This window comes from Pinus tabuliformis, chromosome 3_2, assembly GCF_031772625.1.
Source record: "Pinus tabuliformis cultivar Carrire ecotype Pingquan chromosome 3_2, CPIR1, whole genome shotgun sequence".
NCBI lineage: Eukaryota > Viridiplantae > Streptophyta > Pinopsida > Pinales > Pinaceae > Pinus > Pinus tabuliformis.
This window is the reverse complement of record NC_142302.1, coordinates 421,285,533-421,302,148: the sequence shown is the minus strand read 5'-3', so window position 1 is coordinate 421,302,148 and position 16,616 is coordinate 421,285,533.

Sequence of the window (16,616 nt, the reverse complement as noted above, 5' to 3'; positions counted from 1 at the left end):
GTATAAGGATTAGCTGCAGGAAAAGAAACAGGAAAAAGAAAACAAAGAATACACAGTGCTTGACGAGATGTAGAAAAAGTGATGGTACCTGAAAATCATAATGATCAACAGCCAGAAAAACAACCACAATAGCAACAAGCACCTCAAACACCTGAAAGTGGTGTTAGAAGATCTACCAGGATAATTAGACCCCCTGAACGATACTCTCCTTCATTATATTATGTATTGTTAACTGATTCTGGTGAACCAAAATGTTATGAAGAAGCAATGTAGGTAGAAACCAAGAAGAAGTGGGAGCGAGCCATGAAAGAAGAGATGGACTCCTTAGCACATAACCAGACTTGGGACTCAGTCAAGTTTCCTGTAGGTAAAACAAGATTGCAGAATAGATGGGTTTATAGGCTGAAGGAAGAAGATGGAGGAAAACAGAGGTACAAAGCTAGACTTGTGGTGAAGGGGTTTGCACAAAAGAAAGGTATTGATTTTGATGAAATATTTTCTCTTGTTGTTAAAATGACTTCAATCAGAACTATTTTAAGTCTAGTAGCAGCTGAAGAATTGCATATTGAGCAATTAGATGTAAAGACAGCCTTTCTCCATGGGGATTTGGAGGAAGAGATATATATGCAGCAACCACAAGGATATGAGGTGAAAGGGAAGGAGAAACTAGTGTGCAGGTTGAAGAAGATCTTGTATGGCTTAAAACAGGCTCCAAGGCAGTGGTATCTAAACTTTGATAGGTTTATGTCTGAACAAGGTTATACTAGATGTCACTCTGATCGTTGTGTTTATCTCAAAAGGAAAAATGATGGCAGCTATATTGTATTGTTATTGTATGTAGATGACATGCTTGTTGCAAGTTCCAACATGCAGGAAATAAATGTGCTCAAAAGAAATTGGCAAACTCATTTGCAATGAAGGATTTGGGTGCTGCAAAACAAATCCTTGGTATGAGAATAACTAGAGATAGGAAGAATCGCAAATTAACATATTCTCAGAATGAGTACATAGAAAAGGGGTTGAAAAGGTTTAATATGTAGAATGCAAAACCAATTGGTATACCTATGGCGAGCCATTTCAAATTAAGTAAGGAGGCGTGTCCCAAGACTTAGGAAGAAATGGCTCATATGTTTAAAGTACCATATGCATCAGCAGTTGGAAGCTTAATGTATGCAATGGTTTGCACAAGACCTAATATTGCACATGCAGTGGTAGTTGTAAGCAGGTACATGAACAATCCAGGAAAAGAACATTGGATGGTAGTGAAGTGGATTCTCAAGTGTTTGAGAGGTACCACAAATCAAGCATTATGCTTTGGTGGTTCAAACATTGCTCTACAGGGATATGTTGATGCAGATATGGCAGGTGAAAGAGATAACAGGAGGAGCACAATAGGGTATGTGTTTACTATAGGTGGAAAAAATATCAGTTGGGTTTCAAAAATCCAAAGTGTTGTTGCACTTTCAACAACAAAAGCAAAGTATGTTGCTGCTACAGAGGCTAGTAAAGAAATGATTTGGCTACAAAGGTTTCTGGATGAATTGGGCAAGAAGCAAGAGTTGGGTAGGTTATACAGTGACAGCTAGAGTGCCATACATCTTGCAAAGAACTCTCTAGTTCATTCCAAGACCAAACATATACAGCTCAAGCACCATTTCATACGGTCAACATTGGAAGATGGATAGTTGAAGTTGGAAAAGATACACACTAGCTAGAATCCTGTAGATATGTTAACAAAAGTTGTAATGAGGGAGAAATTGAGAATCTACTTAGTTTCAATTGGTCTTCAAGTATGATGAGGAAGATGAGAAACAGCCAGGTCCAAAGTGGAGTTATTGTCTAGAAAATGAAGCAGTGGTGGAGTTGCTATAATCAGTCTCCAAGTGGGAGATTATTGGGTGTGGTGCCTGATTATCTTCTATATTCAAAGGTCTCAGGCGGATGTATACCCAAGGAAGACTATACACCCCTCCACACGGGAGGTGTGGGGGGAACTTATCCCCCCTACGGGGGTCTGGGGGGCTAATCCCCCCCAGCTGGGGGGTCCAGGGGCCAGCTATCCCTCGGTAGGGGTTCGGGGGCAGCGCCCCCCAAGCTAAAAATAGATGTAAAATTTCTTTGTAAAAGTCTAGTAATTTCTAGTCAATCTGGGCCATTCATTAGGCAGATGATCTGACGGTAGAAGTTTTGTTTAATTTAGGGTTTTAATTTTTTTGCCCTAGAAAGAAACCCCTTGCTGTATATGAGGAAATTGTATTGTGTCTATGCATATCTGTATTCTGAGTGAGGAAGAGAGAGGAGATTGAGAGTGAAGAGGGTGTTACAACAGATCTGTTCTAGGTTGTATCTCTTCAGTTTGTTGGATAATATAATAAAAGAAGGATTGGTTGTTTCTCCGTGGACATAGCCCAAACTGGGTGAACCATGTACATATGTGTCTCTCTTGTTTTATGCATTTTTTATGTTTATATTTCTGCAATATTTTATGTGTTCCATTGCTCCGTAATATATAACTTTTTAACAAAAATCATATTGTGTTAAGATCTCATTATCAGATCAAGTGGTATTAGAGCTTTAGGTTTGCTAAGGTTATACAAGCTTGTGCTGGATTGGTGATTGATAACTAGGTCAAAGCTCAAATTAGGGGAAGGAGGATTGGTTGAGACTAACCCAGAAATAGGAAGAGTCTATCCCAGGAGGAAAATGGCAGAAGAAAATCCCTTGGAATCAGACTCTTAGTTCATGGATAGTTTCATTACGATGAGAGCCATGGTAGAAGAGATGTATTGAGAATTTAAGAAATGTCGAGGTGAAGATCCTTCAACCTCCAAACAAGACAAAGGAATAGAAGAATCTCTTCTAGATGGCCATTCTGAAGGCAAAGGGAAAGGAAAAGGGGCTCCTCTATCCACACCTCCTTATAGCCCTGAAAATAAAAAGAAGAAAACATCTTTGATTAAATTAGATGTTAAATTTGATTTGCCAATATATGATGGAGAATTAAATGTAGAGAAGCTAGATAACTGGATTAGACATATTGATGTGTATTGTAGGGTGCAGAATATTGATTTAGAATGGAGTAAAATTCAGCTGGCCAACCTATTCCTGGGAGGAACTTCCTTGGTATGGTGCGAAGGCAGGACACAGGCTGACTTGAAGAGACATGGTAAAATTCTTTCTGTCTGGAGTGAATTTTTTTCTGCCATTAAGAACAGTTCTATCCACTAGCTTATATGCAGTAAGCCATGATGAGTTGGAAAACTCTTCTCCAATTAAAGGGGCAAAGTGTACAAAGCTACAACCAAGAATTTAGAAAAGGAGCTTTAATTCGAGGCATTTCTTTAGACTCACCTGAAACTTTGTTGAAGTATATAAGTGGTCTACACAGCTCTTTAAGGCACACCATTCTCATGTTTAACCCTACTAGCATAGATGAGGTATCTGTTCAGGCTACCTATCTAGAGGCTAGAAGAAATAATGTGAACTAGACCTTGGGGGATCATCAAAACCCACTACAAGTAAGAACAAGGAAAAGAGGAAGCCGAAATGGAAAGAGAGGAAGGCAAACGTTGTACAGAAAGACAAACCTTCATGCACTCATTGCAAGAAGGATGGACATGATGATGAACATTTCTAGTCTTTGCATCCGGAGCTAAAACCCAAGAAGTTCGATGACAAGAAGAAGAGGACTTCTGGTGTTGTACAGAAAGATTTGGGGTCAGACTCAGGTGATGAAACAACAATCATAGCCACAGGTATAAAAGGTAAAAATTCTGAAGAGCCTACTAGTAATTCTACACAAACTGTTGATAGTGAAGAAAATGAGAGGAAAAGACATGAGTTTTTTCATATTAGATTTATTTCCAAGCATCAAAAGATAGATACTTTATTTGATAGTGGCTCATAGGTAAACTTGATTTCTGAAGCAGTTGTAAAGAAATTGGAACTACTAACCACACCTCACGAGAAGCCATATCCATTAAGTTGGGTATGTGATAAAGCAAAGCTACAAGTGACTAGACAATGTAAACTTATGTTTTCTTTTCGGTCAAACAATGTAAACTTTGAAACGGGAACTGATATTGTTACCCGTTTCGTAGAGATAGCAAAAAAATGACCCGATTTTCAAAAGTGGTGATGCAAAATACACATGTTTTTTTTAGAACATGGTTTTTGGAACTTTAATTTTTTTCATGTGCATTAACTTCTAGAATGGTAGTGATTTTCATGCTGATTTTAAAAAGTGAGTATTTTGCATCACACCCTTTTTTTAAAAGACCTATTTTTTGACTTTAAATTTTCTAGTGTGTGAAATGTAAAAAATTATTTTCTAAATTTGATAGTTTTTGAAGTGGTCATTTTATTCATATTTTCTTGTTCTCTATCTTAATTTATTTTTTTAGTGGGGTTTTTATTGTTTTGCGTTTTTAAATTAGAAAGTCGATAGTTTGAATTTTAGATAATCTACATATTTATACATCCTTAATTAATTTTTCAATCCACATGAAATAATTGTTTCTAAAAAACAACATTTTTTAACAATGGACATAAAAATAACCATTTTTAACATAAATATAAGAAAAAAACTAAACGTTTTGATAATTTTTTGCTAGAATTAACATGTCAAAATCACAATTTTTATACAAAAATATTAACTAAAAATGGTCAAATAATAGTTTTTTTTATGAATTTCATGTCAAAAAAATAATAATAACAACTTTTTTTTTCAAAAAATAATAATTAACTTAAAAATCAATGCGAAAATCACAAATTACAAATATTGAACACATAACAACTTTAATTCATTGATTATTCTTTTCATGAAATGTCAGAGTCAAAACATTGCAAAGCTTGATTTCCAGGTATAACTTAAATTTAATCAACAATGTCACGTAATCCAAACTCTTCGTCCTCTAGAGTTTCGTCATTGTCATCTTCCACAATATTTTCTGCTTCCTTTTGTGCAATTTCCTCTTGTAATGGGTCTTTGATGTCTGCAAATCTCCCAATATATGTCTTTCCAAACATTCCATGTAATGGTGGTTGGGGTTCCTTTTCCTTTTTTGCCACACGTCATTCACTAAAGTCCCCTTTCTTCAACCCAATTTCTTGCATTGCATCTGGAAGAAATTGAAGAGCATTAATTCTTTGCTGAATGAAATTGCATTGTAATGGATCTTTCTCAATTGCAATGCAATTTCTTCCTTTTTGAAGGCAGCATGCTAGTGTTGTACCTAATTATCAAGCACAAAAAAATAATGAAGTAAATTAGTACAATGACATATTAATTAAAAAAAAAGAACATATTGAAATTCAATTCCATGTGGCAAAACCTACCTGAACCAGAAAATAAATCCAAAACCCAATCTCCTTCATTTGAACATATGTCTATAAGATAGTTAATCAATAATTGTGGTTTCTGATAAATGTTAACTATCTCTCCTTTTGTTTCTTTGTCTTCATATGTTAGTTTTCTCACAACAGCATCATAAGTCAGTATTTGGCTATGACTCTTTCTGTCCACCTGATTAAAAATCATAGACATATGGCTATCATCTTTTGCCCAACTATCAATATGAATGAACTCACAGTCATTTATAAATTGTTGATCTTCATTGTTAAGAAGATTTGACTTTTGCCTGTAACATAAAATAGTAAAAGTTCAATTAACTTGTACATAAATGAATTTTTCAATATTAATCAAATATACCTTTAAACACCTTACCATGTAAGCTGCATCCTTGAATTTGTTTTCCCCTTGAAGCTTGACAATACCATTGCCAATTGTGTGTCTGAATGAAATGTCACAAATCTCCATAATGGTGATGACGTCACTTCCATAAATCCGCCCACCACTTTATTAAAATCTTGATAAGTATAAGGGCCACTATTATAGTAAATGTTTGGAATATTGAAACCATGGGGAATATCTGCAATAACCAGGGCATAATCCCTTTTTGGTACGAGTTTAGCAATGTCTTCACAGTCGCCTTGTATTACTTGATATTGAATAGTGTCTAGCCCATTCCAAATGAAATTATTAAGAGTTGGATCAAGTTCAACATTCTTAATACGTTGCTTTCTCATTCTTTCAATCTTTATTTTTTCAATAAAAGTCTTGAAACTGCCTGGTGCTCCATTATCTTCTTTCCTCATCTTTTACCAAACAAACAAATGTATGTGTAAGTTTTAAATTAAAAATAGTACACAGATGATTAAAACTGAATGTATAAATAAAGTTACCTTTTTAAATGCAAGATAAAAAGCTTTTAATGTTGATGTAGAACTTGAATCTGGATAGTTGTGTACAACATCATCTCAACTATCTTCATTCAACAATTTAACCATTTGTTCCTGAATTTTCATGTAAACTTTGTGACTGCATAGATAAAGTAAGAAAAAGTTAATATAATGATATGTATAACAAATACTACCAATAACAACATGTTTTATTTAAAAGATAACTATAATCCTGGAAATAAGTAAAAATAATTCAGCAAACTTACTTTTGAAATTCTTCAGACATTTCTTCCAATGATAATTCCCCTGACCTCACACGAGATAATATTGTTTTGACAATTTTTTCATCTTTCACTCCTTGCATCGCCCTCCAAGGCGTGATGGTCATATCGTCTGGAAGTTGCTTCAGTTCAGGAGCTGATTTATTGTTGCTACATATCAATGGTTTAGACTTTTTGACCCTCTGGTTTTTAATGCCAATGTCTTCCCACATGCTAAAAATGTCATCAATCAAATTCCAAATATCTCCAGTTCTAAATGCCAATTGGAAAATGTTATCAACACCTCTGAATAAATCGCTATATCTGTTGTCTTTTCCACCTTTTGAATTGGTTTTCTCTTCAATTTGATAGCCTATTTCCATACAACATTCCTTTCGGAAATCTGCAGTAATATTTATCTTATCCCCACCACATTTTTCTAGGAATTCACTATGAATAAATCTAACCTTCTGGATCAAAGTCATAGACATCCTATATTCATTATCTGAATTATTATCCCATGCCACTAACTTTGCTTCTGTTTCATTTAAACCAGCATAAATGATACATTTCATTGTTTCAAAAGGTGGGTTATTAGGATGTTCCTCCATCAATTGTCTTTGAGCTTCAACAGAATGGTTCCCCCCAAGCACATAATAATTGTATTCAAAACATTTTGACTGATCAAATGCTTCTTTGTTGGGAACTTGAAGTGGATCAACAAGAAGCACATAACTAACCACATGAGCATATGGATTGTACCTCATCAATGTCTTCAAGTTGTGAACATGCAGATGATGTGGCTTTCTGACTTGATATTGGCATTGTCCTTCACTTGCCTTATAGATTTGTCTGAAATTTAACTGAAATGTACGACCACCATCAATTAAGTTTCTCTTTGTAAAATTCTGTTGAATGGCATTTTGTTTTGTTTTGATTATGCCATCATCTAAATCAGCTCTTGGTGTAATGATTTCTCTGCTTTCTTTTGAAGTTTCACTAGGTTCTTGACTGCTGGTAATGACTACTTCAAGATCTTCAACTCTACTTTTTTTTGTCATAACATTCTCAAGAGATATATTCTTGGGCATTGTTACTTTTGGTCTTTTACGACCTTCTTCAGTTCCAATGTCATCTTTAGTAATGGCAACATATGCTTCATTGTCAATTTCAACTTCATCGTCCTCAAAAGTAACTTGTTTACCCTTGCTAGATTTATCCATCAGAGGCCTTTTTTTCTGATTCTTTGGATGTAGTTTTGTAGCATCATCAATTACTACATTTTCCATGTTTTCCATATCTTCTTCTGACACTGAGTAAAAATGGCTAACAACTTTCATGATATCATGCTCTATGAAATGAATGCCTCCCAACCTAATTGAACAGCTTTCAACAAAATTCTGCCAAACAAAATATCATATGTTAATATAAACAAAGTTAAAAAAATATAGCGAGACACTTTCAAAACACAAAATAAAAATACAAATAACAATACTTACAATGTTTTGTGTCATCTCATTTACGATTTGTTTACACAACTTTGTAGATACCTCTCTTCTGTCATATAATGAATATGATAGTCGGTATTTAATCCTTTCATGTGACTTGGGAGCTTTTGTAAGTACATAAACAACTTCAGTGTTTGGTACCGAACACATATCTATGACTCTTCCCATCACCTCCAAATTTTCATTATTATGGGGTATATCAATGTATAGATATATATTCACAGTTGTGCTCTCTCTTTCTTTCACATACCAGACTTTTGATGGAAATTTCACCTCTTTTGAACTTTTCCAATCTGAGATTAGCTTCCTATCACTTGAAGCACCTGAAATATTTGTAGGCATGAGCTCAGGTGGAGTTCGTTCACCAATGTTTCTTGAAGATACACCTTTAAGACTCTTTGGTCTAGAAATATTCATAGAAATTTTCCTTGATGCCATTTTCCTAAAAAGAAACACATAAATTAGTAAATAAAAAAACATATTAACTTAAATTAATAACAAAAATATACCATAAATTTTTTATTTGTATAATCAGAATTGCCCAGCCACCTCTAACGGGCAGGCGGGTCGATGGGCGAGCGGGAGGTCAGGTGAGGGATAATGAGGCTAAGTAGACATTTAGGCAAGTATGGGCGAGCCCCTACCCACGCGCCCCTCACAACCCCCTCAGCTTCCCCGCCTCCCCGGCCCCCCCTCCCCTTCCCTCACCCTACCCCCTACCATCCCCCCACACTCCCACGCCCCATCCCCTCTCACCCCCCTTCCTCAAAAGCCCCTCCCCCCCCCATCCCCCGCCCCCCATCCCCCCAAACCCTCTACACCCCCCAACACCTCCCCGCGACCGCCCCTCCCCACTGCGCCCACCACTCCCCACACCGCGCGCCCCCCCCAACCCCCCGCCCACCCCTACCCATGTGCCCTACCCCATCCCCCCCCCCATCCCCCCCACCTTCTGCCCCTACCCCTACCCCTTACCCCCACCCCTACCCTTACCCCCCCCCTACACCCTACCCGCGCCCTACCCCTCTACCCGCCCCCCCACTACCCCACCCCCTACCGCCCCCATCCCCCCCCCCCCTTGCCCTACCCCCCCTACCCCCCCTCCCCCTACCCTTACCCCCCCACCCCTTCCCCACCCCCTCCCCCATTCCCCCCCTTACGCCCCTACCCTACCCCCCCCATTCCCCCCCTACTCCCCCCATTCCCCCCCCCACCGCCTACCCTTACCTCCCGACCCCATCCCCCCCCCCCCCCCCCCGCAACCTGTGCCCTACCCTTAGCCCCCCACCCCATCCCCCTACCCCCCCATTCCCCCCCCCGCCCCATCCCCTTACCCCCCCCATTCCCTCCCCCCACCCCCTACCCTTACCCCCCACACCCCATCCCCCTACCCCCCCATTCCCCCCCCGCCCCCTCCCCACCCCGCACACCCTCCGCCCCCTACCCGGCCCACGGCGCCCAACCCTCCCCCTCTGCCACCCCTCCCCGGCCCCCTCCGCCCACCGCTCCCCCTCCCCGGCCCCTTCGCCCACCCCGCCCCCTCCCCCGCCCCTCCGTCCACCCCGCCCACCCCTCCCCGGCCCCTCCGCCCTCCCCACCCCCTCCCCGGCCCCTCCACCCATCGCTCCCCATCCCCCGCCCCCTTCCCGGCCCCCTCCGCCCACGCAGGGCCACCCCCGGGCCGCCCCGCCCCGCCCGACCGGCGGCGGGTCGATTCCCGAAATCGACCCACTGCCGGTCGGGCGGGGCGGGGCGGCCCGGCAGCGCCACCCCCGGGCCGCCCCGCCCCACCCGACCGGCGGCTGGTCGATTCCCGGAATCGACCCGCCGTTGGTTGGGCGGGGTGGGGCGGCCCGGGGGTGGCGCTGCAGCGCTGCAGGGCCACCCCCGAGCCGCCCCGCCCCGCCCGACCAGTGGCGAGTCGATTCCCGGAATCGACCCGCCGCCGGTCACGCGTGGCGGGGTGGCCCTGCGCGGGCGAAGGTGGCTGGGGAGGGGGCGGGTTGGGCGGAGGGGCCGGGGGAGTGGGAGTTGTGGGCGGAGGGGACCGAGGAGGGGGCGGGGGAGGGGTGGGCGGAGGGGGTCGGGGAGGGGAGGGGGAGGGGGAGCTTTCGGCAGAGGGGGCTGGGGAGGGGGCGGGGGAGGGGTGGGTGGAGGGGGCCGAGGAGGGGGCGGGGGAGGGGGAGGGGTGGGCGGAGGGGCCGGGGAGGGGGAGGGGTGGGCCGGGTAGGGGCGGGGGAGGGTGTGCGAGGTGGGGAGGGGGCAGGGGGGGAATGGGGGTGGTAGGGGGGGTAGGGTAGGGTAGGGGGGGGGGGGTAGGGGGATGGGGTGGGGGGGTAGGGTAGGGGGCAGGGGGGGAATGGGGGGGGTAGGGTAGGGGGGGGAATGGGGGGGCTAGGGTAGGGTAGGGGGGGGGGGGGGGAGAATGGGGGGGGTAGGGTAGGTGGGTAGGGAATGGGGTGGGGGGGTAGGGGTAGGGCGCGGATAGGGTGGAGGGGGCAAGGGTAGGGGTTAGGGTGTAGGGGGGGTGTAGAGGTAGGGGCAGAAGGGGGGGGTAGGGTGCGGGTTGGGGGGGGGGGCAGAAGGGGGTGGAGGGAGAGGGGGCACGGGGAAGGAGTTAGGGGGTGGGGCCCATGGGGCCGGCGTTAAGGAAGGGGGGGAGGAGTTGAGATTGGAGGGGAATGGGAGTTAGGGGGTGGGCTTATGGGGAGGAGAGTTGTGGGGTAGGGAAGGAAGAGTTGGGGAAAGGGTGCATGGGTGGGTGAGTTGGGGGTGGCAAGGGCTGGCGCATGGGTAGGGTAGAAGGGGGAAGAGGGCATGGGTGAATGGGAAAGATCGGTAATGGGTTGGGGGAAGGGGGCACGACAACGACCTACCCACAGTTATTGGGTGATTGAGTTTGATTGGGCCCACCATGCTCACGATTGACATAATTGTTATTTTGGCTTGGAAAAATTATTAATATAAAAGAAAAATCTTCTTCGACGTTAAATTAATTTAATATGAAAATTTTGAAAAAAAATTGAACTTACCTTTCTATTGCGATAATTCTTCGTTGAATATGTTGTTGATAGCAATATAGCTGCTCCACAAATTCACAATTCTTTCAACAAACTTCAGAAAACCTGGATGTGAGGTCAGTAATAGTGATAACGAAATTTAATATATAAGTGAAATTACAAAGATGTTTTTCTGTATGATTAATGTGGGATAATTTGTTTTAAATTATTATAGAGCGAATATTGTAGAGTTATTTTACAATGGATTGAATGTGGGATTAATTTGTTTTAGAATATATTATAAAAATTAAAAAAAAAAATAGTTTTATAGTAGATATTATATACTTTAACTATTAGAATAATTAATATAGAAGTTGTAGTTTACAATTTGAATTTCAGTGATTGATTTCATAAAAAAATTTAGTTTATGTTTTTCAATGAATTGTAGAATAAAATAATAAAGGTAAATAAATCTAACAAACTTTTGCAGGGAAATATTTTCGCGAAAATTTTTGGAGGGAAATATTTTCGCGAAAATTTTTGGAGGGAATAATTTTGGAGGGAATATTTCATTCTTTAAGCTATATAATATTCTTAGGAGACTCCATTTGTATCATTCAACATCTTCTATTTGAAAGGGATGGATTGTTCTAGTGGTGAAGTTTCGATTTATACACCATCAACATCTTCATCGCGTAACAACTCTATTCATATTGATGAATATAGCGGGAAATCTTCCACTATGAATAGAAAGTCAATTCTTCCACTTAGTCTCGATTCTAAAGACTACGAGAGCAGCATTGATGAAAGAGGGGATGGAGAATTTCAAATTAATAAAGAGTCACAGATTCCACTTAGTCCAAATTCTAAGGACTATGAAAGCAGCGGTGATGAAGAGCATGATGGTGAAGTTCAAAAGAATGGAGTGTCACGATGTCCACTTAGTCCTAATTCTGAGGACTATGAGAGTAGCAGTTTTGAAGAGTGTGATGGTGAAGTTCAAAAGAATGGAGGGTCACGGTGTCCACTCAGTCCCAATTCTGAAGACTATGAGAGCAGCAGTTTTGATGTGCATGATGGTGAATTTCAAAATAATGGAGTGTCACGGTGTCCACTTAGTCCTAATTCTAAGGACTATGAGAGCAGTAGTGATGAAAAGTGTGATAATGAATTTCAAAAAAATGGAGTGTCAAAGTGTCCACTTAGTCCTAATTCTAAGGACTATGAGAGCAGTAGTGATGATGAGTGTGATAATGAATTTCAAAAGAACTGAGTGTCAAAGTGTCCAGTTAGTCCTAATTCTAAGGACTATGAGAGCAGCGGTGATGAAGCACGGGATGATGCTTTTCAAAAGATTGGAGTATCACAATGTCCTCTTAGTCCTGATTCTAAGGACTATGAGAGCAGCAGTGATGAAGTGCGGGATGATGATTTTCAAAAGATTGGAGTATCACAATGTCCTCTTAGTCCTGATTCTAAGGACTATGAGAGCAGCAGTGATGAAGAGCGGGATGATGATTTTCAAAAGATTGGAGTATCACAATGTCCTCTTAGTCCTGATTCTAAGGACTATGAGAGCAGCAGTGATGAAGCGCGGGATGATGATTTTCAAAAGATTGGCGTATCACAATGTCCTCTTAGTCCTGATTCTAAGGACTATGAGAACAGCAGTGATGAAGCACGGGATGATGATTTTCAAAATATTGGAGTATCACAATGTCATCTTAGTCCTGATTCTAAGGACTATGAGAGCAGCAGTGATGAAGAACAGGATGAGAGTAGCAGTGATGATCCAATGATGGAGATGTTGCCAAGAAATATTGTATCGAGGAGTAGGAGCAGACCTTTTCGTATCAATGCAAACTATTCTAGTTATACAAGGGGTAGAGCAGAATATCTGACGAGAAGAAGTTCTATCAGCGCTCTCATTTCAAGTGAATGTTGCCAAAAAAATTGCTTGAAACGTATGGATTTCACATTTGCATTAGAAAGCAGGAAGAGATATTTGTCAATGAATAAAAGCATGCAAAACTCATATTTAGTTGGCTGCATGCAATCTACATTGTCAGGTTATGATTATCATATTAGGAATTTATTATTGTGTAGAAAAGCTTTCAAAATGTTTCATTCAATTGAGAATTTTTGTCTCTCAAGAATTCAAGAAAATTTGGAAAAGGATCCCACATTTTATTTAGAAGTACGTTATAAAAGACCGTTTGGGCCATTATCAAATACTGCAATGTCATGGATGAAAGATTTATTTTCAAAGCATGGAGAGTGTATGCCAAATAGAGAGACAATACATATTCCAGATAATTTTTCAAGACGAGAAATCTACAACTTATACAAAGAATATGCAGAAAGTGCTGAGGGACAGGGCCAATTTATTACATATCAATATTTTGTGAAGATATGGAAGAAAGAATTCAATAATGTTTGTATTCCTAAGAAGACAAGGATGGGGATTTGCAGTACATGTGCTTCTCTTAAATCAGAAAGGGACAAATGTGAAGGCTCAGAAAGAGGTAAGTGTTCATAACTTTTACTTTCAAAATTGTATAGTCATCAACTATGAGAACATATTTCTTAATGAATTTCTTTTATGTTGTGTAGATTTAATTGTCAAAGAACTTCAGGAGCATCGCGAACAACAAACAAATGAAAGGAAGAAGTTGTACAAGAATCGAAAGAATTGTTATGATAATCCAAATAAATATTTGGGTTTGATAATTGATGGTATGGACCAGAAGAAAACACTTTTACCACATTTTGTTCGCACACCCAAAAATCTACAAGAGGAAAATTTTATTCAGTTTCACTTGGTTGGTTGTATGGTCTTCAATGGGAAAATGTTTCCAAGGGTGTACTTCACAGCTCCAAATATTCATAATGATGCAAATCTGACCATAACCATAATTCATGATGTGATTTCTTATTGGTCTGGTAATCTTCCTGAAGTTTTGTATCTACAATTGGACAACACTTGCCGTGAAAACAAAAATCAGGTTGTTTTTGGGTATCTTAACATGATTGTTGAATTGAGAATTTTTCAAAAGGTAAAGGTTGGTTTCCTTCTTGTTGGGCACACTCGTGACCATATTTATCAGATGTTCAGTCGTTTTTCGGTCACATTGAGGAGGAAGGAAGTTGGGAGCTGGCCATCACTAATTGAATGTATTAAGAAATCGTACATGCCAGAGCCTGCTCTTGAAGTGTTGGAAGAAACTGTTGACATGCGAAGGTTTATTCTAGGATCATATGGTGAGGGGAAATGCATTGAACAACTTAATGATATTAGCTTCCAACATCAATTTCGTATAAAAAAAATTGATGGGAAAACACTAATATGGGGCAAGAAGTTTTCAACTACTACAGAATGGGCACCGTCATCAGGTTTGCAATTTTTAAAGTTCATTCCATATCGTCCAATATTTGCATCAAAAATATTGTTACTACAATCAGTTGGTGAAGTTCAGAATGCACGCAGACATAATAGACATATAAATTATTCTAATTGCCTAGAAGAAATTAAAAAATGTATTAGATATACATATGAGTACTTTGACATTGTTGATTCAGTTTCGTGGGAGTCATTTTTCACTAATCAAAGTGATATCATTTCAACAACAACCAATGAAGATATACCTTTGAAAAATCCATTTATTTGGCCACAAAATGTGTCGAATGAACAAGAGGAAGTAAACATTGTTGAACAGCAACAAACTCAAGGTATTATTAATTCTTCACAGGCAATGGAAAGAGAGATGTATATTGGTTCCAGAAGATCTCGTGCACAACGTGAAGCCATGGAAGACCTTTATAGGGGTTCAGTACATGATATTAAGGAGGGTTGCGTGATTGCAGTGCTAGCAGATGGAGATCCCAAAGGCTATCCATTTTGGGTTGCTAAAGTTATAAAGGTCTTTATAGAAAATGAGGATGTTACAAGTGTTGAAGTACATTGGTATGCCACAAATACACACCCATTCAATGGTGTGTATAAGCCAGAGATGGTAGTTGACAAAAAAAATGGTGGAAAAAGAAAAAGAAAGGGTACAAATATAAATCGCCGCCACACAGACATATTACAATTGGAGGATGTTGACATACTTGTTTATGACTTCAATTTAACAAAGAGAGGAACTCTTCGCTTCAAGACGACAGAGATTCTGAAAAGGTTGTTACCAGAAGGAATAGTGTTGACATGGGAGTCTGCTGAAACCAGTCGTAGATCTAGAAGACTTTTGAAACCTGGAATGTTGGGCATGCATGTGGACTCAGATGGGGCACTAGTTGATGAAAGAGAAGAATATGGAACATCTTCGTCAGCATCCAATCACTCATCTGAAGATGTGAATTGTGATGGTGTGTAAGAAAATATGAGTGATTTTGAATAATTGTTTAAGAAAGATTATATTACTGATGTATGCATCATATCTTCAAATAAAATTAATGTTTTCCATATGTTGTTAAATGAGAAGTTATGAAGCATTTTTATGTTGTTGGATTATGTCTTAAGTATGATAAATTTTATTGTTTAAATATCTACAATGCAATATCAAATTACAGATATAATGTCTGTTTTATTCAGTATACAAATAAAGACTTTTGATTTCATTCAGTGATATAATTTGTTCATAGTGTCATGGTTTTTAAATTTTATAGTTGAAAAAATTTCAATTTCTTTTGTATCTAGCATGGTGTGGTTGAAAACATGTTAAATTTATACTTAGGAAAGAAAAATGATATTCTACCAGAAACATTAATGTGTTTTTTCCTTAAAAATTAACTTTGTTTGAGACATAAAAAATTGGGTTTATTAGCATTTTTTAAAAAGTTTGAAAATTTACCCTAAAAAAAAAAAACGTTATTCCAGTATCATCACTTTCATTTTGAAGCTATATTTTGCACGAAAATTTCGTAGTAAATTTCGTAGTGACCGCCATTTTTAAAACACGTTCAAAATTGACACCTAAAAAAAAACATCGTTCCAGTATACACACTTTTCGTTTTTAGCACTGTTTTTGATGTTTTTTTGGGGTTTCTTGGCCAGAGTTCCCGTTTCAAAGTTTACATTGTTGTCAACATTTGTAAATGAGGTTGAGTTAGATATTGTTCCCTTGGATATATGTCAAATTGTTTTAGGAAGTCCATACTTGTATGATACAAAATCCATTTTCTATAGAGCCGAAAATAAGCATCAACTCGTTAAAGATGGAATCGAATATATTGTAAGAGCTCATAAACTCAAGAATGATTATACTCTCATAAACTCAGGGCAGATGAAAATAATTGTAAATTCATGCAAGCAATTTTTACTGATGGTTGTAAAGAAAAATAAACCTGATAAAACCAATGTATTTGAAGGCTATCATGCTAAACATCAAGCTGATTTAGAAAAAGTTGTTTCAAGATATGATATCCTATTTTAAGAACCTAAAGGTATGCCACCCAAAAGGGAAATTGTACATGATATTAATTTGCAGAAAAATGATCCATTTCCTAACATCGGAATGTATAGGTTATCTGCTTTAGAGAATACAGAGGTCAAGAAGTAGGTACAGGAGCTGCTCGAGAAAGGTTTCATAAGGCCAAGCACATCGCCATGC